Below are 24250 nucleotides of genomic sequence, written 5' to 3'. Positions count from 1 at the left end.
GAACAATTTTTTAAAAAGTAACGTAATAGTTGATTTTCCTGGTAATTAATTACTTTGACAATCATTTCATTTTTTCATTTCATTTCACCTTTATTTATTCAGGGAGGGCCAATTGAGAGCAAGCTCTCATTTCCAATGGCGCCCTGATTACAGCACAAAACAATTCAATACACATTACAATACAATCAATAATAATATGCACTCAACAAGCACATAGTAAAATCAACAAACACATGAACATTCAGAAATCATGAAGTCAGCAAGAATGTATTTGAAGTGATTAAAAGGAATCAGAGAATCCAACTGAAGCTGAGACAGCAGATTATTCCATTTAAAAGGAGCGAAATAACTAAAGGCACTCTTTCCTACCTCCATTTTAATTGCTGGGATATTAAGAGCTAGTGAGTTTTGTGCACGGGTGGGGTAGTTAAAAGACCTGAAGCTCAGTAGGCTTGTTAAGTAGAGAGGAAGTTTCTTAAGTAATGCCTTATAAATAAACAATATACAGTGTTGCTCCCTTCTCAAAGCCAGAGAAGTCCAACCTACATTCTGGTAAAGAAGGCAGTGATGGGTCATGAACCCATCACCAGTAATAAATCTAATAGCAGAATGATAAATTGTGTCAAGTGGTTTAAGAACAGAGGGAGAAGCATGCATGTAAATAAAATCACCATAGTCTAAAACTGATAAAAATGTAGCAAGTACTATCTGCTTCCTACAGTGCTGAGGAAGACATGATTTATTTCTATAAAAGAATGCCAGTAAAGGTTTCAGCTTTTTTAAAAGCTCTGCAACATGTAAATTAAAAGACAATTTGTCATCGATCCAAATACCCAAATACTTATAACAAGAGACCCTTTCCAAGGGAGTCCCATCTGCTGTGGCAAGGGTAAACTTATTTAAGTCAACAGTACGTTTTTTTGTAAAAATCATGTACTTTGACTTTCCTGGATTTAGGACCAATTTAAGATTAGACAGAGTTCTTTGTATAATGCAAAAATCATCTTGAAGATTATGTAGAGCTAATTCAACAGATGGAGCAAAAGAATATATGATTGAGTCGTCAGCATATAAATGAATTGAGCTATTCGTGATACCACAATTAAAATCATTGATATAAATAGAAAAAAGCAGAGGTCCTAAAACCGAACCCTGCGGTACCCCTTTGTATATATTTAAAAATTCTGATATGAAACCATCACCAATCACAGCTTGGGATCGATCAGATAAATAATTCTCGACCCATTTACAAGAGCTGTAATCAAAACCAATATTATGCAAACGCTCAAGGAGGATAGTATGGTCAACCGTATCAAAAGCCTTAGAGAGGTCGATAAAGAGGGCAACACAATCAAGTTTGCTGTCTAGTGCTTGAGCGATATCATTCACAACCTTAGCAGTAGCTGTCACAGTGCTATGCCCAGGCCTAAAACCAGACTGATAAACATTTAAAACTGAAAATTCAAATAAAAAGGATCTAATTTGATTGCTTATCAAACGTTCTAAAATTTTTGACAAGCAGGGTAATTTTGAGATTGGGCGATAGTTATTCAGTTCATTTGCGGGGCCACCTTTGTGCAGAGGAGTTACAAAAGCTGTTTTCCATATATAAGGAATACAACCAGTTAAAAGAGTTAAATTAAAAATGTGCAAAAGGCTATCAACAATAAAGGGTGCAGCTAGTATCAGAAGTCGAGTGTTCAACTGATCAGCCCCAATAGGCTTCCTAGGATCCAGACTGTAAAGAGCGCTGAGAACTTCAAGTCTAGTAAAGGGTCTAAAGGAAAACTTGTGGGGACTGGTATTTGTAAGAGGGTTAGAACTACTGAGCGGCCTAGTGGTATGAGAGATATCACCTGCAGCAATAAAATGTCTGTTAAAAAGATTACATTGTTCATATTTATCAGAAATGGAGATGGAGCCATGAGAAATCTGAGTGGGTAAGGAAGAGGAGGGCTTATTTGAAAGAGTTTTAATTGTTCTCCAGAACTTAGATGAATTACCAGAACAATCAGATAAGGATGCGACATAATAATGAGATTTAGCGTTACGTATAGTTACAAGACATTTATTACGAAGGTGACGAAAATATTGCCAGTCGCTAATTGAACCTGAGGCACGAGCCTTATTCCAAGCAGTGTCCCTGGAATGCAACAACTCCGCAATTTCCTGTGAGAACCAAGGGTTGCATCTGTTCTTTATTCTCAATTTCTTAAAAGGGGCATGTCTATCCGCTACTGAGTTAAAAGCTTTAATAAAATTATTTAGAGCGAGGGTAGGATCCGAGGCGGAAGTTATGAAAAATGTATCAAAAGAAGAAATGTCAATTAGAAAATCCTGCTCCACAAACTTTTTAAAATTCCTCTTAACAATTAAACGAGGCTTTGATTTAACTTGTTTAACATCTCTGATACAAGCAATTGGACAATGGTCACTAAAATCAAGCGGGAGAACCCCAGAGGATTTAAAATTATGTGGCCTATTTGTTAGGATAAGATCCAATAATGTAGATTTCCCAAGATTTAATGGGTCAGGTCTTGTAGGAGCAGATATCAGTTGAGAAAGATTTAGGTCAATGCACAGATCTTTAAGACCATCAGACACATTACTAAGCCAGTCAAGGTTTAGGTCACCCATTAATAAGACTTCAGAGGAGAGGTAAGAAGAGATCAGATGAGCTAAATCAGAAATGGCAGTAGATGGCGCTGACGGAGAGCGATAAACACCGAAAACAGTTAATTTTCCACTGTTAGCCCTGTTGCTTAAAGAAACACTTAAGGCCAAGTATTCAAAGCATTTTGGGATAGCCACAGAGTCAACAACAGTTACAGAAAATTTCTTCTTAACAAAAATGGCCACACCACCACCTCTTGTAGGCTTACATCTATCAGTTCTGAAAACATTGTAGCCATCAAGAGCAACATCATTTTCACACACTTGATCATTTAGCCAGGTCTCAGTAAATACAAAAATATCAGCCTTTGTTTGTAGAGCCCAGATGTTAATGTAGTCCATCTTAGAGATCAAACTGCGCACACTGATATGAATAAAACTCAATCCCTTTTGTGATCTAATATCTGCCTGAGATTTAAGGACATATTTCGGAAATGACTGCTGTGAATGAGAGCACTGCATAGTTAAAGTTTTAATTTTAATTAAATTAGAAGTGTTTCTGAACTGGATCTGATTCAATTGATTACCAACCCACTTAGCGCTCGAAGCTGGAATAACATAAGTAGATAGAGGGGTAGAAACAAGCTCAGGCCTTTCTGAAATCCTTACGGGAATGAAAGAGTCAGGAATAGATATGAGAGGAGCGCCACCAATTGTAACAGCAGCAGCAAGACCCATACTGCCCATGACAGGGCTGTGAGGTGAGCAGATTGAGGACTGGGCAGGGACTTGCTGAAGACAGCATCATTGTGAACTAAAGGCAATGAAGTTTATAAAGTTGCGAGTCAACTTTTCAGCCCCCATCTTATTCAGATGTAGACCATCTGATTTGAATAAGTGACGCTCAGTCCAAAAATAATCAAAGTTACTTATGAAGCCAAGTCCAGTGGCAATGGCAAAGTTACGCATCCAGAGATGAAGACTGTAGAGACGGCTGAAACGTTCTGAGCTCTTTAACAGTGTGGGTATTGGGCCAGACAAAACACAAATCTTCCCAAGACTTTCAACTGTGTTGACCAGTGATTCCAGATCGTGTTGGAGTTTAACAGACTGTCTGGACATAACATCATTTGTTCCCGTGTGTAACAGGACATAATGAGCAGAGGGATGGAGATCAGTAATGGTAGGAATGAGCTCTATAAAGTCAGTGGTTTTCCCACCAGAGAGACAGTAAGTGATGGAGCCTGGGAGATGCACGTTTCTAATAATGGAGTCTCCAATTACAAGAATTTCAGGAGGCTGATTTTTACAGCCATTATTATACACAGACAATCTAGGCGAAGGGGATACACCGGTGATGACTGGGGCATCCAGAGTAGTAGAAGAAGGATCAGAGTCACCTGCACAGATGACGTCATCACTCACCCTCACAGTGAACGACTCCACGACTGCCGGAGGGAGCGAGGACTGTGTGGCAGGGAGAAGAGGCCAGGATTCAGCGTCGGATACTGGTTTAGGTGGTGAACTTCGAGCCCGCTTGCTATGGGACATCGGTGGAGTAGTTGGAGGAGTACGGCGCTTTCTGCTCCGGGGGTGAAGCGCGGCTGGAAGCTCCGGCGTGTTGGAGCATGAAGCCGGTAGCGTTAGCTTAGCTAGCTCCCCGAGTGGGGCGAAGAAGTTTGACAGCGGGATGAGACCATCATCATCTTCTGTGTCGGGCGTGAACAGGGGGAGAGAAACACGTTTCCGCGTCTTAACCACAGACGTCCAGGGGGGAGAGTGAGCATCCGACGAGCCGGGGACAACAGGGTCAGCAGATGCAACCGGGACATCCGCAGGCAAGAGCCGCTGGTTGCCCACTGCCTTTGTTTGTAGAGCCCAGATGTCACAATGATGTAACTCAGTTACTTTTTAGTAGAAGTAACTAGTAACTATAATTAATTACTTTTTCAAAGTAACGTGCCCAACACTGCTAAGTAATTGCATGGCATTACGGCTTTAAAGAGTTGCACAGTTACACATTAAGCGAGCAAAAAGACCGGAAAGGTGTGCGTGATCGAATGTGGTGGGCCGGTCTGGTCCAAAATGCCCGGGCCGTTTTTTTGTCCCGGTCCGCCCCTGAGTGTGATCTTTACTGTAACACTGCTAGAAGCTAATGATTGAAAAATGTTACATTTCAAAGTAAAAACCCCTGACAATTGCTATATACACTCCCGATCAAAATCTTAAGACCAGTTGAGAAATTGCAAGAATTTACATTTTGCACTGTTAGATCTTAAGAAGGTTCTAAGTAGAGCTTCAGAATGCAAAAATAAGAAATGGGAGTAAGACAAAAAAAAAAAAAAAATTGAGTAAGCAATTTATTGCAAACAACCATTAAACTGAAATAGGCCGTTCATCAGCTGATCAAAAGTTTAAGACCACTGCCTTTAAAAACCCAAATCTTGGCAAAAATGTGGATTCATTTGTGGTGTCATTTTCTGTCAGGTATCCACACTGTCATGACCTCCTGATGGCAAAGGCAAAATAGCTTTCTTGTTAGTCACCTCAAAAATTCGTTTTGGCATGCTTGATGCTAGTGTTTCCAGGAGGCTAGTGGGAATGTTGCTCCAAGTGGTGAAGATGTCTTCACGGAGGGCATCCACTGTCTGGAACTGGTGTCCATTTCTGTAAACTTCCCTTGCCATGCAATCCCAAATGTTCTCAATTGGGTTTGGATCAGGGGAACACACAGGATGGTTCAAAAGAGTGGTGTTATTTCTCTGGAAGAAGTCCTTTGTCAGGCGGCCATTGTGAACTGCAGCGTTGTCCTGTTGCTGCTACAGATTTTAGCACATATGTTGCAAGTTATCATGTTTATACTGCAAGCTAGAGGCCTTCACAGCAAAATATTCTTGCTCATCCAACACAGACAGTTTTTAAGCTACTCTCCCACAGGTTAATACAATTTTTACATCAAAACAGGGGCAGCCCATTAACTGTTAGCTATATGACTTGAGTGCACATTACAATCAACTTTTTGGCTCTAATTTCAACCAACATAACAAGCAAGTTTCCCCTCTCTAGGTGGAGAAGCAACATGATATCCTTAAAACCTTTTTACTTGAAATAGTCCCACAACAAATTGATTGCTTGGAACTTCAACAAAGTAGCTATGAAAATCAAATAATTCGACACATTAGAAGAATCACAAGAATCAACATTTACAGTATTTTACCGTTTTTAGAATTAACGGTAATGTTTTACAGTGTAGTGATTTTGGATTGAAATCCAAAGTCAGTAAAGCAAAGTGAATTTTAGGTAATGTTGAAAAGAAAATCCCCTATCCCTTGTTGTCAGCCATGTGCTCAGTCCTGCGACTCTAAAACAGGATTGAACAGGACGACGTAGCTGATTGCATTTGAGTTTTGAGTCTTCAGATGTTCCGGACTCGATTTTAATGGAAGTGTTATTACTCTCATCAAAGTCATTTTCTGAAATTTCTGAAATGATCCTGAAGCTTAAAATTAATGACATCTTCCACATTATTTTGAAGTGTGAACTCCTCCAATTCCCACATAAAAGCTTAAAACCCGAGTAAAAACCTTCCAAAAATTGATAACATCTGAGACAAAATTAAACAAAATATTGAAGAGGAGGCAGCAGCTCGACCAGCAGAAAGCCATCAACAGAAAATATAAGTATGTGTGTAGTAAAAACCAACCCACTACCAAGCATATGTTGTTTCCAAGACCAACATGGAAATCATCAAAAAAGATGAGTGGGTGTCCTGCCACTGTGTGCTGTATTCATTCACATGTGTAATAATCTGTTTTAAAAAATCGGCACATATTATACTGCTGCATGTTTCCTCCTTCCTCTCTCTCTCTCTCTCTCTCTCTCTCTCTCTGCCATAACATTTGCCATTTGGTGGATGCCTTCACCAAGAGTGACTTACAGTACCCATATACCGTATACCAGCGTACATTTCCAGGTGGAACAGGAAAAGTGGCGTGAAATGATATGAAATGACCTGTGTCCATTGTCTGACTTGAAAATTGCTCAGGTAATTGGTTTTGTCTTCAAAGAACATGAGCCTTACTTCATCTTTATGCATTACTCAGAGCTGGCGGCTGATGCTGCCTGCCACTTCATCGTATTCTCAGGTGAGGGAATGAGTTATTAAGGCTGGTAAACATGTCCCACCTCCGGCCCGATATGGGGATTTTAAAAATGATGGATAACAAAAGAGATTAAAAATAAACAAACCTTGACGGAGAAGAATATAAATTTGAGAGAGAAAGTGTGTGCTTAAGAATGTTTGTTTCATTTATGGAAATTGTTCAAGGCCTTTTTATTTTCCCTCAAATGAAAATGCCTTACTATTCATTTCCTGCTGAACTGGTTCTGATTATGCAGTATCCTTCAGTATCAGTGAATTGCAGGCAGTAATTCTAGACATGGATTACAGCTACTGTGTCAGACTGAAAATCTGTGGTTACAGGTAAAGAGAGTGAAATTTCCCAGCGCTGCAATGCAAAAGCAGCACGGTGTTGACTGCTTTGATCATGATGTCTAAGCAATAAATTATGCACATGGTGCACATTAATTATTTGCCTTGTCCTTGCAGTCTATTGTGTTGTGGGGTTTCACACACAAAATCCACACAATAAATTGTCTTGAGATGCAAGACTTTACCAGCCAGGGCTTTTAAGCCAATTGTAGCACAGTGGCAAGGACAGAATGCCATCTGCTGGGATGATCTGAGTCCAACATCAAAAACTTCTTTCACTTGTCATTTGAAACTATTTTTCACCAGTGACATCTGTGTTGGCTTTCTATCTTGTCTGTAAATTGAATCTCAGATCCTCCTCCCTCCCACCCCGATGGTGAGTTCCCTCCGTAAAAATGAAAGACACACGCTGAATCCGCAAACAGGGCTGAACCCACAGAACCCACGGATGAATTTCCTCTCCTGTGGTGCAGCAAATTGTTTTTTTTTTTTTTCACTTCACTCACAGCCCAAAGATATATTTGCCCGTAATTAATAAACATGAAGCAAAGCGATTTTCTTCTACATCTAGAGACATTTTGAAAAGGGTATGCCGTGAGTTTACTTTCTTCATTATGATTTCTAATTGGACACAGATACTATACAGTCTGCTCTGAAATGTGGATATGCACACACACAAAAGAGAAATGGATGGACAACGAATCCTGTTTATTTTTAGACAGAGAAAACCAGTACAACCAGGGGATGGCCCATCTAAATATGTACTTGGGATGATAGATTTCATTCACACACACACACACACACACACACACACACACACACACACACACACACACACTATACATCAAATTGGATATGCTGACAGTTCTTGTTGTCTGGCTCACCTGTGCCTCCAGTCGAACATTTATTCCAGCACTGATACTAAATCAGTGTGGAGTTAAAATGCAAAGACAGTTTGTAATGCACCTGGCGCTCTCCATCTGTGAAAACCATTTCAGGAGCAAACAGAAAACTTCTTCCACAGCCAAAGTTACATGTTGGATTGGACTGGATTAACTTTCACATTGTTTTATTGAGTGTTGTGACAGCTAATGAGATTTCATCAGGCAGGGGAAGATGGACCACTGTAGCCAAATGTCAACTTTGGGTGTTGAATTAGTGTGATGACAAAGTGGGAGTGGAGACAGGACAGCTGTGGCACCAGAGGATGGTGCTGGAACTGATGGGAGGTGCTGAGGCAATTCACTGCTAGAGCAGCAAAAAAAAAAAAAAAAAAAAATGGACGCCCCACTTCATGGCTGTATAAACCAGGGCGATGCAAATTACTTCATTACTCCTGGGACTGTAGTTCATACAATCACATGACTCATGAACCCATGGAAATGCTATTTATAATAAGTGAGAATGACACTACGGTGTTGCATTTTTGTGTGTATGTGTGTGTGTGTTTGCGTCCGGATGTAGTGATGTAACTCTGGGCAGAGGTGCTGATATCTTATCAAAGATATTTGTGTTTGTGTTTGTAAATGGAGTGCTGAATAAAACCCCAAATCAATTTCCACCTGAATGAACGGTCTGTCTGTCCTGAGCTTTGCCCAAAACGTCGGGCTCACAAGGCTTTCCGCCACAATGCAATAGCTGTGCAAAGGAATACCACCCACTTTCACTTCTCTTTCAGTTGTCATCCTAACCAAAGACTATTTTCTTGCTGCCAGTCATGGACGGATTGTACTTCAAGGTCTGCCAAGGTTGAAAACAAGAGATGCAGCTGATGTCAGAAAGCTTTCTTGCGGTTCTTTAGCACCTGACAGTGTGTATAACCTTGCAATCTCCTTTAATTTCCCTATTACAAAAGGGCAGATCAGCACTGCACAAATTTCTCACACAGAACACAGTGAGAAAGGTCACTTCAGCACGAGCCTGGACCTTTATTATAAGTGACAATGACATCAGGGCTAAGTAATGAAATGGATGGAAGTAAAGGAGGGAGGGGACAGAGGATGAATATTGTTTATGTCATAGCTGTTAAAGCACAGTAAGCCAAACATTTTTTTTCCTTCTCTGATGCTAATCGCAGACTCTTAACACATCATGCCGAGGATCAAATTTATGCAAGAACTCACTTGTAAGCATAATGATCCTCACAGGCTTCAAATAGAAGGAAACTATAATTGTAAAATGTAGGTCGCACATGACAATCTTGCAAATGCAGATCATTAATTCATTATTGTGATGTAGTGGCTGCTTGTGGAGTTGTGTCTAAATGCATAATTAATCAGTGGCATTGAAGCTCTGGAGGAAATTTCAGCTGATGAGAAACAACGAATATAAACAGTAAAGAATTCATATAGCAAGAAAGGAGAAGGGTGAGCATCCTGACAGCAGAGCATCTGAGGTCGTGTTTTTGTCAGAAAGGAAGGAAGACACAAATTATTTGCCAGTCAAGGTCTCGCTTCATAGTTTTCTGTGATAGTGAGAGGGAAACTCAAGTGGCGTGACAAGATTATGCAGTTTGAGGGGGATTTCTTTAAAGACTGAGGAGTACATTCCTCAACTTGAGGAGAACAGAGGAGCAAAATCCCACCTGTATCTAACCACCAAAACAGTGGTTTAAGCAGGGAATGCATTAATGTGTTAGCATTTCTATCCCATATCGAGGATGGGACCAGTGTAAATACCCAGCAGAAATAAGAAATGAATTGATTTTGATTCTGGGAGATGCTGGTGGTAAAGCTATTTTTAGAGTGTCAGATCAATGTAATACTGAGAAAAATCAATGTCTTGAATTGTGCAGTGTTGCCACAGACCTGTACCTCATGTCCATTACAGCAGAATTAAACTCTCTTGGTAAATTAGAGGGCAATGGTGTCTGGTAGAATTTGTGTAATGTCAATGGGATCAAATTGTCACATTAAGGCAGAACAGTGTTTTTCCACTGCAGTGTATAATGGAGGCTGGATAAGCGCCTTTCCCTTTTCTTGGCCCTAGTTTCATGAGGAGTTCACTCCTGGGCCCCTGGAGACCAGAGGAAGGGATCAGATCCCACCCTGGGAATACTCCCATAAACCCTTTGAGTTAGTTCCCCCACTTGTTCTTCATTGCATCTTCTTTCCTCTAACTACAGATTTGGGGAATTAAGAGATAAACAGAGTAGAAATAATCCAATTACCTCTAATGGGCATGCCCATGATGAAAGTATCTGAGGAGGAAGTGCCTTGAATCCTCTGAAAGCCTCCTCTAACTACTGAAGCAGTGAAGCGCTGTTTGCATAAAAACACTTTCAAGGTGAGTTACAGGAATAAACCTCACTAATATGGATTTTTTTTTCTTTTTAATGAATATGACAGCAGTTCTTACCTCCAGGCTAACTATTAGCAAAAGATTAAAGTGCTCTCATTGCATCTTTGGTACCAAGTATTCATTGTCAATCAGTTAATGTGGCATTTTTTTCCCATGGATTTTCTGCTGATGAGGTTGGGGTTCTGTAGATGGCACTCTTTGTTTCGTCTGTCCTTCCCAATCTGTACTGTGTTATATTAATTTGTGATAGAAAGTAGCAACATGGCCATAATATTTATCTATACATAATGCTGCATATTATTTGCATTAATGGTCTGTAGTGGAGGAATACATATGAATCCAACAAAGTAAAAAAGCAGCTTTTGCTTTGTTTGGAGCCAAATGATAAACTACGTGTTGCTAACTTCTGTGTTGTTTATTTGAAATGTATTAATTATGTTCATTCAGTTGTGTATAAATGTGTTTTTTTTTCTGTTTTCAGATAAAAATAACTTCTGGAGTTCTCAGCTCAACTGTTCTCCCAATGTCCCTTCCCTATCCGCTGTTGCTGTCACCTGTCCATCATCTCTCTCCCGGTGAACTCCCTCCACCGCTGATATTTCACTTCTTGTCAGGTGGAAGACGACCATGTCAACACACTGGTCCATGCAAATCACAGTCAGCAGCCATCAAGCAGTCCAATCCCCTCGCTAATGCTATCAGGACAACATGAGACATCTGAGGTGATTCCAGCCACCATCAGTTCCTATGTAAATCCCTTCCTCCGGGAAGGTAAGCAAAGACTTAGACCAGGCAGGCTGCTCTGACTGACTGACTGACTGACTGACTGACTGCTGCTGTTGTTTCATCTTTCAATTCGCTCCATTCTTCACATCTCTCCATCTAGCTGTTTCGCGATATCCTTCTCAGAACAGAAAGCTGTCGAGCGGATTTCAAAAGGAATCTTCAAGCACTGCATCGTGATTTCAGCAGTCGAGACTGTGTGTCTCTGAGATCCAATTCATATGTGCACTGCAGGGGGCCTGCTAAACGGTAAAAGTATTTCCAACACGTGACTGGAGGGTCTTAATTCAGCAACAATGCTCTGGCCATTTCAAGTCCACACCTGCAACAGTCTCACCATGAAACGCTTTATTGAAGAGAGGTTTCATGTTATGTTTGCATTCAGAGGAACAAAGGCTCATCAAGTGAAGCGGTACATTAACTGTATTTCCAGCAGTAGTCGTGCTGTTGAGTCAGGTGCTCAGCATGAGGAACAATGACTCGTGGATGATGACCTACATGCTTAGAAGTCTCCATTCACAAAACCCATTCAAAGCAGCCTCATGTTTCACCGAGCATTATGCCGTGCATTACGCTGCCACCTTTGTTAGGAAACTTTGAATGGTGAACCATGGTTGAGGTTGAACAATCCTGGCTGATGAGTCACAATGAAACTGTATTTTGAGAGCATCTTCCTTTTGTCATTAAATTGCTTTCCAATTAAAACAGAATACTTGGGCAGGGCATAATGCAGGGAGGGACATCTGACAAGTGTAAACCAATGAGATGCCAATTAGGGATGGAAAGTTTCATTTGATGGAGGTGCACAGGGGTGGGATTATTCAAAAATCTGGCATGATGTTGGTCAGAATCTTTATTTACCGTATTTCCCCAATTAATCGCCCGAGCGTTTAATACACAAAATCAACTTGGACCCCAGGCGTTTAAAAGAACCAGGCGGCTATTCGCTGCAGGCCTTTATTTATTTTTACACAGACCTGCACCAGGCCATTATTGTGATGACAGTTACTGTCCAACATATTTACAGTCGGTCGATTTAAGATTACGGTGCACCCTTTTTTCTAACGTTAGCTAACTCTCTTATTTTGACAGAAAATGGAAGTGCCTCACAGTTATTGTGCGGCTAACTGTTTACTTCTGCAAAAATAAGGTGAATAGCCTTATTTTGGGTTACCTCAATATAATGCAAATAATCGCCCCGGCGGTTATTCAGGTGGGTGTTTAATATGCAAAAGGCGTTTATAAGAACCAGGCGGCTATTTGCGGCCGGGCGATTAATTGGTGTAATACGGTATGCCAACTGGCCGACCAAGACATGTTGTTTTGCAAGAATACAAAACAATACATTTTGCTTTTTGCAGCATTTATTGTTGAAGGTACCCTATAAATTATATTAAAGTGAGGACCCTTCAGACTCATGGAATAACCACAGAATTTGATATTTGAGTCTGCACGGTTCTCATTGTCATCTTAATGCAAGGACTAATTGGTTTTGAAACAGTCTCAATTTATTACTAATGGCTCTATATGACCTTCATAAGCAAATGAGACCATCAGCGAGAAGACTGGCCAATGCTGGCTTTTCCTGCTTCCTCTCCTGCATGAGATCTCCGTACTGCAGGTGTTGCATTTTGCTGTGTCCTTATCTTTTTTAGTGAAGCTAAGCCAAACTTTTGAGCATTTGCTGCGGTCAGCCACGGTCCAGGATGCAAACAGAGGGGTCTCTTCTCCCGTGCTGTGTCGACATCCTTCTTTCACTCGCTTTCACAACAAGAACAGATCAACATCATGGGGAATTAGGTCTGGAAACAGTACCGTTTTTTGTCCACAGGGGTCGCCAAAATCAACACAAATTGAAAGTTCTTTGTGGTTGCTTTAACTCACATACTCATGTGCTTATTTAACATTTTTTGTTGTAAATGTTGTAGTAAATAAGCCTTATATAAGTCATTACTCAGTTTTGCATAGTGAGCTTTTGAATGTATGTATATGATGCCATGGAAATTCAGCTAACACAGTAAAAAAAAAAAAAAAAAAAAAAAAAAGAAGAAGAAGTAATTTTTCATTCACTGTTACAGTCAGTGTTTCCAATTTGCACTGTGCTGTTTGGGAGTTTGTTTTACTTCACCAAATAATTCCACCACTGAACCCTCACATCCTCTGTGCACTGGGTACATGGAGTACAAGGCTTCCTTTTTTTTTAATTGGATGTTTTCATATTTCAGTTGTGAAGATTAGTATTGGATCCGATTAATTTTTTTTTAACTTCAGAAAAATTGTCCAAACTCTGCTTTAGAAAACTACCTGACAGTTAGCAATCAACACACCTTGAATTTGGCATGTCTGCAATCCCCCTGCAGTCTTTACCTCTTTCAGTTGGATTGCTGTTGATTGCTTGTTCTAGTACACACTTAGATTTTCAGCCACTTTCTTCTAATCCTCAAGCAATGTACAGAATATTTTCAGATGAAAAATTCAGTGTAATAGTCAATCTCTGGCTCACTCTCTCCCGCTTTCATCGCTCTCTCTCTCTCTCTGTGGTATGCACTGAAGAAACAAAATTGAAATTACAGGAGAGATTTTTTTTTTCAAAGTTAAGTAGTATCACAGTGTTTTGTGAATCCATTACTCATTCATTCTTTCTCTGGCATTTTAATACATTTCTATGTGCTTTTCATATTTTCAAGTCCTCTTGAGCCCTGCTATAAATTGAATGCCGTGACCAGTCAGTGTCAGGGGCTGTGAAGATAAACGGACAAGAGAGAAAAAGCTTGAGCAAGTCACAATGAAATGAAAAGATCTCAAACGTACCAAGAAAGGACTGGAGGCTTTTTTTTTCGTTGCAGACTTGTCATGTTCTGTGGGAGAAGCGCTAAATTAAACACTGAAAAGGCATTTCCCTCTCAAATTTCCACCGCCAGGAAAAATTAAAGCCTGCTTTCGTAACGCTTCTCCCAAAAGAAAGTGCATTTCAAGTATAAGACAGACACAAACACAACAGCAGGGCCAAAAAGGTGTCTGCAGTGTCACAAATGTCAACTTCCATGTCAGACAGAGTTGCTTAATTGATAGTTAGGTTGTCATACGCACACGGCCTTTGTCTTTACATTTCTGTAACAGTCAGCCACTTTGGTGTAACCTACATTACTGGAGCTGCTGAGACAGAGATGACACATATTTAATTCAAAGGATGCATGTAAGAGCTGGCAAAGTGCTAGCTCCTTTGAATGTTAATCGGGTAGATACACACGGTGCTTTTAAGACTCGTCCTGAGGTCTCAGCGTGAGACCTACTCACTCCCAGTGCGGGCCTCCCAAGTGTACATGTCAAACACACTTTGAAGTTCTTAGCAATCTGGCAAAAGAGCCTGTTAGTACTTCAGCAATACCACAGCACTTCAACTTAGAACTTGCTCCTCAGAGAGTCGGAAAGAAAAGTAGGGTGGGAAAAAGACAAAGACAACACCAAGGGGCTGTTTTTCTTTTTTTTCTTTTTTCTTTTTTTTTTTTTTTAATTTCTTGAAAAAAATACTCAATGCGACGACACACCAAGCTGCTGGTCAGCCACCCGTTGGGCAGTGTTTGGCTGTCAGTGAGCGTCTGTGGCTCCAGTTTTTGTGGTGTGTTCTGCACTGCTGGCACTAGTTGGACCCCTGTCGGCAGCTTTTCAGCCAGCTGACCATGTTGAATCAGCAGCGGAGCTGGTCGATGAAAGGGATGACTTTGATTGGCCGTTCAGCCTAGTGAATCAGTGCATAAGAAGAGAAACACCTCTTCCTTTCTTCTTCCACAACTAAAAGACGACGGGCTATATTACAAAACCATGTGCAGTGAGTGAGAGTAGTGTGAAAATGGTAAGCAAACACTGCTTCATTTACAGTTTGTATATTGGCATTCCTGGGTCCTCCAAGTTCCCTTTTTGAATGACAAAAACAGGCTATCGCCCCCTGCTGGTGTGAAGAATTATTTCCTCTTACACAGGTGCAGAATGTGCCTGCTAGTTGGCCATGGGCTGTAGTCTTTGTGGTGTGTTCAAATGCAACTTTTTGGCCCCAGCACAGGCAACTTGAGGCGACCCAAGAGTCATCCTCGGCCACCACTAGTTCTTTGATGTTGGTTTGGTGTGTCTGGGCCTTCAGAGGTATGTCGAGGGGAGTCTGGTCGTAGTTATGCTCAAATAAACATGAGGTTGTTTTTGTCCTCTCAGGATTCAAAGGTGGGTGGAAGCCCGGGTGGGCATTTGAATCATCTCATATCTCCTTAGACAGTGAAACTTGCATAATGGTATTTTTCCATGATGACATCCTTCCATTTTTCTTACTTGTCCTGCAAAGTGCTAGCACACATCAGACGTCTCAGGGTTTGAGACTTTATTAAAATAACAGTTTGGTAGGCCACTTGGCGGCAGCTGTCTTAATAAGATGTTGTTTTTCTATATTCAGATTTGGCAAACATTGCAGCATCCACAAAGTAATTTGCACCTGTAACCTCAAGGCATCAATTCATTAAACCCTTCAGAACAGTTGTAACATCATTTACCACCAAAACACTGAAACTTGCTCACGGGCTCACACTGGAGCAATGGCTGATGACTGACAAGATTAAATTAGTAGGCATTAGAGATTAAACAATGAACAATGTCTTAAATGCCCTAATGATGTGATTTTATTTCTGTATCTCTTCCAAATAGGTGTCTGGCAAATTTTGCTTGATCTTTGCTCTCCATTTTAATAACAAAAACTGCAGAATCAGTTTGGACTCGCTGAAGCTAAGGTACGATAAGTTTCGCCACCTGTGCTGTAACTAAATGCCGCACAAATCAAAAGCATAAGGTTTGCACTAAGTTGCGCTCGGAGATCAAATGTGAGGGTATTCTTGGATAAGACTTCACAAGGAGGCATGGAGAGTCCTGAACTTTTAGATGGACTCTGTCGGCTGCATCATTTTCAACCCCCAAGGCATTCAGTGCTTTTGATTGTGGTTTTACATTAACTAGACACATCAGTGAAGTTGTCCACAGATTCTGCTGCCGTCCTCAGAGACTCGGCTTGTCATTTCTCCTCAGATGCCACAGAGCTCTCCAGCTCTTTTTTTGAGCACTTACAACTTTTGATTATATCCCTAGCACTCACTACTCTCAAGCTTCCCCAATCTCCTGCATGTCTTGCATGTACACACACACACACACACACACACACACACACACAAACACACACACACACACACACACATACACACACACAGTCACACACACATATGCACACTCCCCCTGCAAGCTTAATATAATTGGACAAAGATTTGAAATAACAGCATCTCCCAGAGGAGAGATAGTTTTTCTCCTGGCAGCGGTGAATTGATAATCCGCTCTTTAAAATACTCCTGGGGTCCGCACTCTCATGTGGGGCTGCTGCCGAATTGGCGGAGGCAATATACGGGGCCACAACACTCTGTTCTCTATCTCACATCATCTAATCCTAATTGCTCCCGGTAGCAGAAGCACAAAACAGCAACAGGTCAATAATGTGATTAATTACCTTGTGTGGAGTTTGATTTATTTGTTACCGTATCCACAAATCTGTTAGTATTTCCTCACTGTAAGGTTGATTGAGATGAAACCTCAAAAAGTTTCATATTTTATAATCTGTGGGCTTCTCTCCCCGTGCCACTGATGCAGTGCTGCACTGCCATGACAACAAAGCTCACTCGCCCCCACAATAATCTCAGCTGTTTTCAAATGGCATGCAAAAGGTTGCCACTCCAATTCTCCCCTTACAGACCATTTGTATCATTCCAGCCGCACAAGTGATCATTTAATTTGATTGTGCTGGAGGCAGCGCCCAGTTTGAGCATTTCAGCATCTACATTTGCGCCGGCAGAAAATGTGCTTACCATGGGTTGTTTTGTTTGTGCATCCCAATAGCATGGGCATAGATATGAATTTAACATACAGAGTGCTGGAGAAGTGAAGGAGAAACAGAGTAGAATGAGTGGGCGGAGGTAAAAGATCCATCCTTGGAAAACTGCCAGAACAAGGCCTGGTCCATTTTCTGTAGAGGTCTAATTAGGTGTACTACTGGAAACAAGGGAGGGGTGAGTGCCAGAGCGCACACCAAATAATGGTGGGCATAAAAACCTCAGAGTCAACAGCCTTCATCATGGAAAGGAGTGTTGAAGAACAGTGATAGTGACGAAGCCTCCCACCGGAGAAGAGTCCAAAAAAAACTGTTAATCCTTTTGCATTGTGAGATGAGATATTGTAGTTAGCCAAGTGACCTTGGCTCTATGTGAGAAGGATACTGCCAGAGGGCTGTACGCTTCATGCTGGGAGACAATGCTATTTGGCACACAGATACTGCAGCTGAAGCCCAGCATGCATACTACTGTGTGTTTAGGAAAAAAGACACATTCTTGTCAGAATCCTTTATTGTGGTATACAGTACATTGTGTCTACATTGGATACAGAACTTAGCATGTATGATTCATTTGTTTTAGTGCTTTTACCTGATCAGTCCTGCTGTCTGTGTGTAATGAGGATTTTCCTTCACTCATCTTTGTGTAGAAAAGACATGGTGAAAAAGGATAACATTTTTCTCTCACTCTGAGCACAAACTAGCTTATCAAACATTTTAGTCACTGGCTCACCATGTTTTCCATCTCGGGCAAAGTTATATAACCCTGTATATTCAAATTAATCGACTTATGGTTTGTTTAACATACCAGAGACACTTGAAACCAATTTCAGGCTTGGACACACCATTTGCAAGGCAAAAAGATATCAAACACCTTATAGAATTCATAATGCAGCCAGCCATTGTGTTCCTCAGGCTTGGCTACAGCACCTTAAATGTACCGCAGTCAAAGTGCTGGATGAACACAACCTGCCTTAGAGGTATGTTACTGATCCAAGATAAAGTAAATCATATTTTAATGCCTTTGAATATCTGAAATAATGTTTTCAACTTTCGGTTTAGGTCAGGTGCTGGGTTAAAAAAAAAAAAAAAAGTGATTCCAAAAAAATATCAAATAACTGTAAAGCCAAACATGTTATGTTAAAGGTGCACTATGCAAGATGGCTGTGGGCTGATTGAAGTGAGGACGCTTTAAAACCAAGTGATAAAAACACGGTATAAGCGCATAATTTGGCCTTGATAGTTTATTGCAGATTTTGTCTGTTGAGTCTAAAGGGTGCTAACTATTACTGAAAAAATGTTGCCTCTACTGGCTGACTTCTGGTGATAGTAATCAATAGGTGACACTGTCTGGCCAAAAGCAGATGGCAGCTCTAGCATTATGTTTTTTTATCTTTATATGTGGTTTGGTTTTGGTGTTTCGCTGTTCCTCAAAAAGTCGACTTCATAACTAAAAAGGAACATCGATAAGTTTCCTTCTCCAGCGGTTGCCAGCTGCTGCTGTGTCACGGTGGAGAAGTGTGCATGACTGGAATTAGTGAGATGAGACAATCAGGTAGATTTCCTGGTTCACTGATAGATGTAATATTTAAATGAAAGATGAAATCCTGACAAATTTTGAGTTCCCAAAAGTTATGTTGTGTTCATAGTTAACTGAACATCTCCAGGCTAGTATTTGAAGAGAATCATTAATGTTTACAGTATTGATTGGACTACGCTAGGCCTTGAGAATAACATAACCACTGCTGCAGAGATAGCACAATTCCAGCCTTTCCTGTGTTTTAGTAATAAGGTTAAGCCCTATACCCCACTCTAAATCTCATAATCCAGGGACAAAAATGTGGCACTGAAAAAATGAAGTAACACAGAAATGACAAATCATCCAGTTTGCCCCCATCCCTAAGAAGTTTCTGAAAAAGTAAGGCTCTGTAACATTCTCATATGAATAAACATTCAATTTGATTCTCTGTATATTGATAGATAGCATATTCATTCAATTGCTGTAGTGAATGTTAATGGAAACTGCAGCTTTATTTAGTTTGCTTTGTTTTACATACACTGAGTGTGATTATTATACGGTATGTTGGGCTGGTGCCTATGTGATGAGAGAAAAACACCAGTGACATGACAAAAACAGTGCGGATGATCACCTTAAAGGCACAATGAAATGTAAAATGACTTTTTCACCTTTTTAGCTCATTTTGTCACACTAGAGTCATACCTGAAAAATTATGGCAAAAACAAAGAAAGAATTAAAGGCAGTAAATTTAATTCTTGGAAAATTTTGAAATCTACAAAAAATCAAATAAAACCAGATATAGATGTTGGAACATGCCCCCACCTCACATAAAATTGGCTTACTCCCACTGGTTTACACTTTATGTCCCACACCAGTTTCCTGTTTCAACAGGAAATACATCACATGAGCAAGGCACTTTCAAAATGCCTTTTTATTGTGACTTTAAACAGACTGACTTTCCCACGGCGGAGGTTTTTCAAAATCAAATGATGCGTTTATCTGCATGCAAGCCATGTCCCTTCAGGGCCTCTGGGAGTCTGGGCCCCGGGGCAAACTGTAATAATGCAGCAGGGGACATTCTCCTTTAACACAAAATTACATAGACTTGATATCAGTTGGCCTTTCCTGTCTGACACAAACTAATCACATTGTAATTATACTTTTTAGGGAAGCTGAACCGACTGATTGACTGATAACGATTCATTCATTTTTCCCTGAATCATTCACGGCACCTGCTGCAGGTTTGTTTTTCACACAGGGACTAGTTTGGAAGGTATCTCAAAGGTGATTAGAACTTCATATGGATATTAGCTGTTTTACATTTGCTAAATATCTTGGTAACTGGGGGGCGTGCTTTTATTTTCTCAAAAATGTGGCTATTCAAGTTGAAAAATACAGTATTATGAAATGTTTTTGGACCACTGGGAAGCACGGGCTGAAATGTCACCATGCCAGTCAATCAACTGGTGAACAGTCAGGTCCAGAGAAGCATCTGTTTGGTGGAGTGCCATGAAATTTGGTCAAAAACACACATTTTTTGTTAAAAAAACCTGGCAACTTTTGGTGATCCCATGACCTTCCCTATAGCGCCACCAGCAGGCAACGTGGGGCAACTTTGATTTTTGTTTTTCTTTCCACACTGCTCAATAGTCTTCATGTAACGTCCTATTTTATGTATGAAACGCTTCTTTCCATCACTGAAACCCTAAAATATTTCAACCGGTTTTGAACTTTCAAAAGTATTGAATATTATTTACTACATCATTAATGACTTATAAGGTGAATCATTTTGCTTCAAGCGCCAGGTTTGGATCCAGTTACTGACATTCTCAAACAAAGTGGCAAACTGCTGTTGATCCTGGAGCAAAAAATCTCGATGATAGAGTAAATGTTCCCAGCTGAAATCAAGCAGCTTGGTTATAAATAGAATAAAGCACTATAGGTTAGGCTAAAAGCTTCTGCGTGGCCTCAGGGGAAAAGGTAAGGGCACAAATCTAACCAAGTGCACTCAGCAGGCCTGAGGGTATTATGGCAACCTGAACTTTACTTTCACCCTGCTTACAATCTAACCACTGCAGTTAAGCTACCAGTCACCCCTGCTATCCTATTAGTTTTCACTGGTTGATAGTAGCACCTGGAAAAGAGCCGGAATGATCCTCTAAGTAACTTTAGAGAGCAACTCTAGCCGGCAAATATCTCAATGCTGAGTGCCGCAGATGCACTTTAAAGTCTGTATAGAATATATAGTGATTGTAGTATATATAGAGAGTGACTATGATACTTTAGAAGGTAAAACAAAACAAAACAAAAAAAAAAAACAATTACCCCATCACAGCAAAAACTGGATTGTGGAAATTTCATTTTAAAGTTGCAAGTGTAAAGTTGTAAGTGTAATCTTAACACTTTCAGAGTTAAATTAAAAGGTGAATAAAAAAGCTATTAGAGATTCACTGCTCAGTATCACAGGAACACAGTAAGTCTCTTTTCTATAAATATTATAGCAATATTACAAGGGTTTTTTTCCCCTTAGAGGAGGCTGCTGGCATTCATCACTGATAACATTTGTTCCAGTTTGTGTGAACCAGGCGATCAAATGAGTCAATTTGAGATGTCAGTTTATACATTTTGAATTCCCATTGCCTGTTTTAATTGTGCTACTCTTTCACAACTACAGCAGTAAGTTGGAGAGGTGACACTGGGACTTGGGCATGCATGTCAAAAGCTTGATGCGAGTGTGTCAGGATGCAGAGGGGCGTTGCAATGTTGTGTCCCTAGCAGCCACATGGTCAGCGCTCAGCAATTAAAATGCATGCCTCTCATTGCCTGGGAGCGAGTAGCGGTACGCAAGAAACTGTTCGCAGCCTCCGCGGGAACGCATGGATGTGCTATTTCAGGACAGGAAAACTCCCCCTCGCAATTTCTCATTCTCCATGTCTCCTGGACGTGAACGCAGGGAGGTAAAAGGCGGCGATGTGAGCTTGTCAGATCGGAGCGGGCTCTCTCTTTCACATCAGACCTTCAGGCTCTGACTGGGGAGATTTGCTTGCATGCCTTCTCCTTGGGGCTGCTGCCGTGCGCTGCGGATATAACGGGACTCCAGTGGCAGCCCGGGCTTGACTTTTAAGTGAGTATCGCAACACCAGGCTTGTTTAACCCCACTTGACACGGCGAGTTTCACCGTTTATTCTAATTATAGCTGTTAATCTCGGCGCGTTGAACAGAATAGCGCACGCAAGGCTTAAAAGTCCAGGTGCAGCAGTGCGTTACACTGTAACTTTCTGCAGGAAACAGATATGAAAAAAGCATATGCAAATGTTACTACACGGAAGCAAAAACAATGTATATATAGATATATTAGATCAATCTGCATGTTTTACTTCCCTCAGAGAAACTGTTACAGTTTGAGTCAGCCGTGCATATTTTTGAAGTGTAGTCTTTATTGTGCTTTTACCTGATTTCATCATTAAGATTTCTGCGTTCATCACGTCAATGTGAGTATGTTTTTGGCACCGTGAGCATATGTTTCATTTCATGTCATGATGTTTAGAATTAAGCCACCACTCTGTAGTGTGAGGTGGTCAGTTGTGTTTTTTAAAAAGCAACTCATACTTCCTTTTTGGCTGATTTCTCCAGCTCTTCTCTTTGTAGTGGGGCTGCTGGCTAACCCTGGTGCACGGCTCAGCTCTATAAGACTATACCATCCACTCTGTTCAGTGGTGGACCCGGGCTTAGCAACTGTTGAATATAGATGTGCAGATGGAATACATCTATGTGCTATGTGAGGCAGTGTTAGATGCGTTGCTGAAGACAATAGGCTGCTCTCTTGGCTGGAAACGGGCTCATTAGATGAAAGAGAAAAAGGAAAAAAAAAGATTCCAATCAGTTGTGAAGATGAATCTGTCTAAATTGCTGGGAGTTGTTCTGACTGCTATGCCTGATTGAGAATAAGATACAGGTTTACGGCTTATGAGTTTGGGAATGATCCCTTTTAGTGTGTTACATATGAGATGTCACCTCATTTACTAATGAAGGTGTCTGCTGCATGCTGGTTAATTTTCCACTAAAACCTCTCCTCGCCATTATAAATAATAAGCAAGTAGAATACATTAGCTCAGCCGGCTCCTCTTCACGTCTCCAATCAGATTGGCTGGCGTGACCTTGGGGGACCGCTCTGCAGTATTTAGAGAGAGGGGTGGCAGAGATGGAGATGGGGGTGCATTGGTGGCATCCATTATCAGGGAACCCAATTACATCTGGAAATAGTAGTTGCCATAAGCAATTGCCATTGATTATCCTGTAATGTAGAGGACCTGTATTGAGTGCATGGTGTTTTACATTGATAATGCTCGCTCAAGACAGTCCTTAGTGCGGGCTTTGTCTACTGCGTATATTGTAATTTAAAAAATCTGCATGATTTTCCTGAAAGGAAAATCCTCGGTGGGTTTCTTTTAACAATAGAGCATGGCAGAGACAATGAGTCACTGTGAATCATGGCAACTCTCACCAACTGTCAACCAGATGAAGACATGCTGTAAGGAAGCGTCTGATGAAACTGCAGTCATAGTTGTGCTGCTGTTTCCACATCAAAGTGCGCCACACATGCGTCTCTGAATAGAAATGCACGGCATTCCATGAGGGCACGTAACATCTAACAGATTCAAAGTTTGAGCGAGTTTCCTCCACGATCCAACTTTGAGCTTTAAGATCTTTTCCTGCAAGGTATTTCCTGTAGCTTTAGCCGCTGTGGAGCGAAGGCTGAGTTAAGTCAGCCCAGGCTTTACTGTAATCAGTTATTCAGCTCTTGCATTCGCTTTCTGAGCCCCAGACACAGGAATCCCCGTGGCTCACCACAGACCCAATCAGACCCATTCAGTGCATGGCTTTACAACAGGGTCTGGTACCAAAACTGCAGCAGCCATGGAAAAAATTATTACCGTCCCCTGAGCACTCAAGTGGTGGTCTGCATGTTTTCTGAAGTGGTCTGCAGCATGTGAATAATTTGTGTCTCTTGTTCAGGCCCTTTGGATCACTGACAGACAGTCTTTTTCCCTCACACTGTTCCCCTTGGACTTCTCCCTGGGTTTTTGATTTGCCCTCTGTTTCCACTTAACAGTCCTGGCTATTTTCCAAGAAACACCTCAGCACCATGTTTTTTTCTATGCACGAGCATGCTCGAGCCTTTGACATTCTGGGCCCACATGGAGAATACAATGCATTCGTGTAAGCTTTTGCAACATGATGTCTCATCTGGGCTATGTGATTTCTGTTTCAGGGGCTATTACAAGTGATTACAAAATGACGATTCAAACATGATTGCCTCCACAACAAAGACACTGATCCTGTGATGGCTGTCTTAATCTTTCCCTGGTGCAATCAGCAATGTCGAAGCTCCACATCGCTCCCGCAATTAGGCTTGTCGAATTACTGTGCAACTTTTATCTGCGGCTGCTCATTTGATAATGCTTGTAGGCAGGTGCCTTTGGAGACGGAGTGAGGGAATCCACAGCTGGTGTGTTTCAAGTGGGATAGATGCATTATGTAAAACCATAGTCTGCAGCATATGTTCCACCCTTCTGATGGCTAGCTTGGCTTCACAAGCCATAGATCTCCATATCACATCCTCAGGAGCTTTTCT

At 41.1% G+C, this 24250-nt stretch overlaps 1 protein-coding gene across 1 annotated transcript in view; it reads left to right on the top strand.

Moving 5' to 3' along the window:
* Positions 1-21492: 21492 nt before the first annotated feature.
* The window catches only part of LOC115367634 (CMP-N-acetylneuraminate-beta-galactosamide-alpha-2,3-sialyltransferase 1), a 44764-nt gene continuing 42006 nt past the window's right edge, over positions 21493-24250 (top strand). Inside the window, exon 1 of the mRNA XM_030063476.1 lies at positions 21493-21739. The gene's annotated coding sequence lies outside the window, so the exon portion shown is untranslated. The remainder of the gene's footprint in view (positions 21740-24250) is intronic.

This window comes from Myripristis murdjan, chromosome 11 (genome assembly GCF_902150065.1).
Source record: "Myripristis murdjan chromosome 11, fMyrMur1.1, whole genome shotgun sequence".
NCBI classification, from domain to species: domain Eukaryota; kingdom Metazoa; phylum Chordata; class Actinopteri; order Holocentriformes; family Holocentridae; genus Myripristis; species Myripristis murdjan.
Note: the sequence above shows the minus strand (reverse complement) of the source record. Positions and strands in the feature narration are given on the sequence as shown.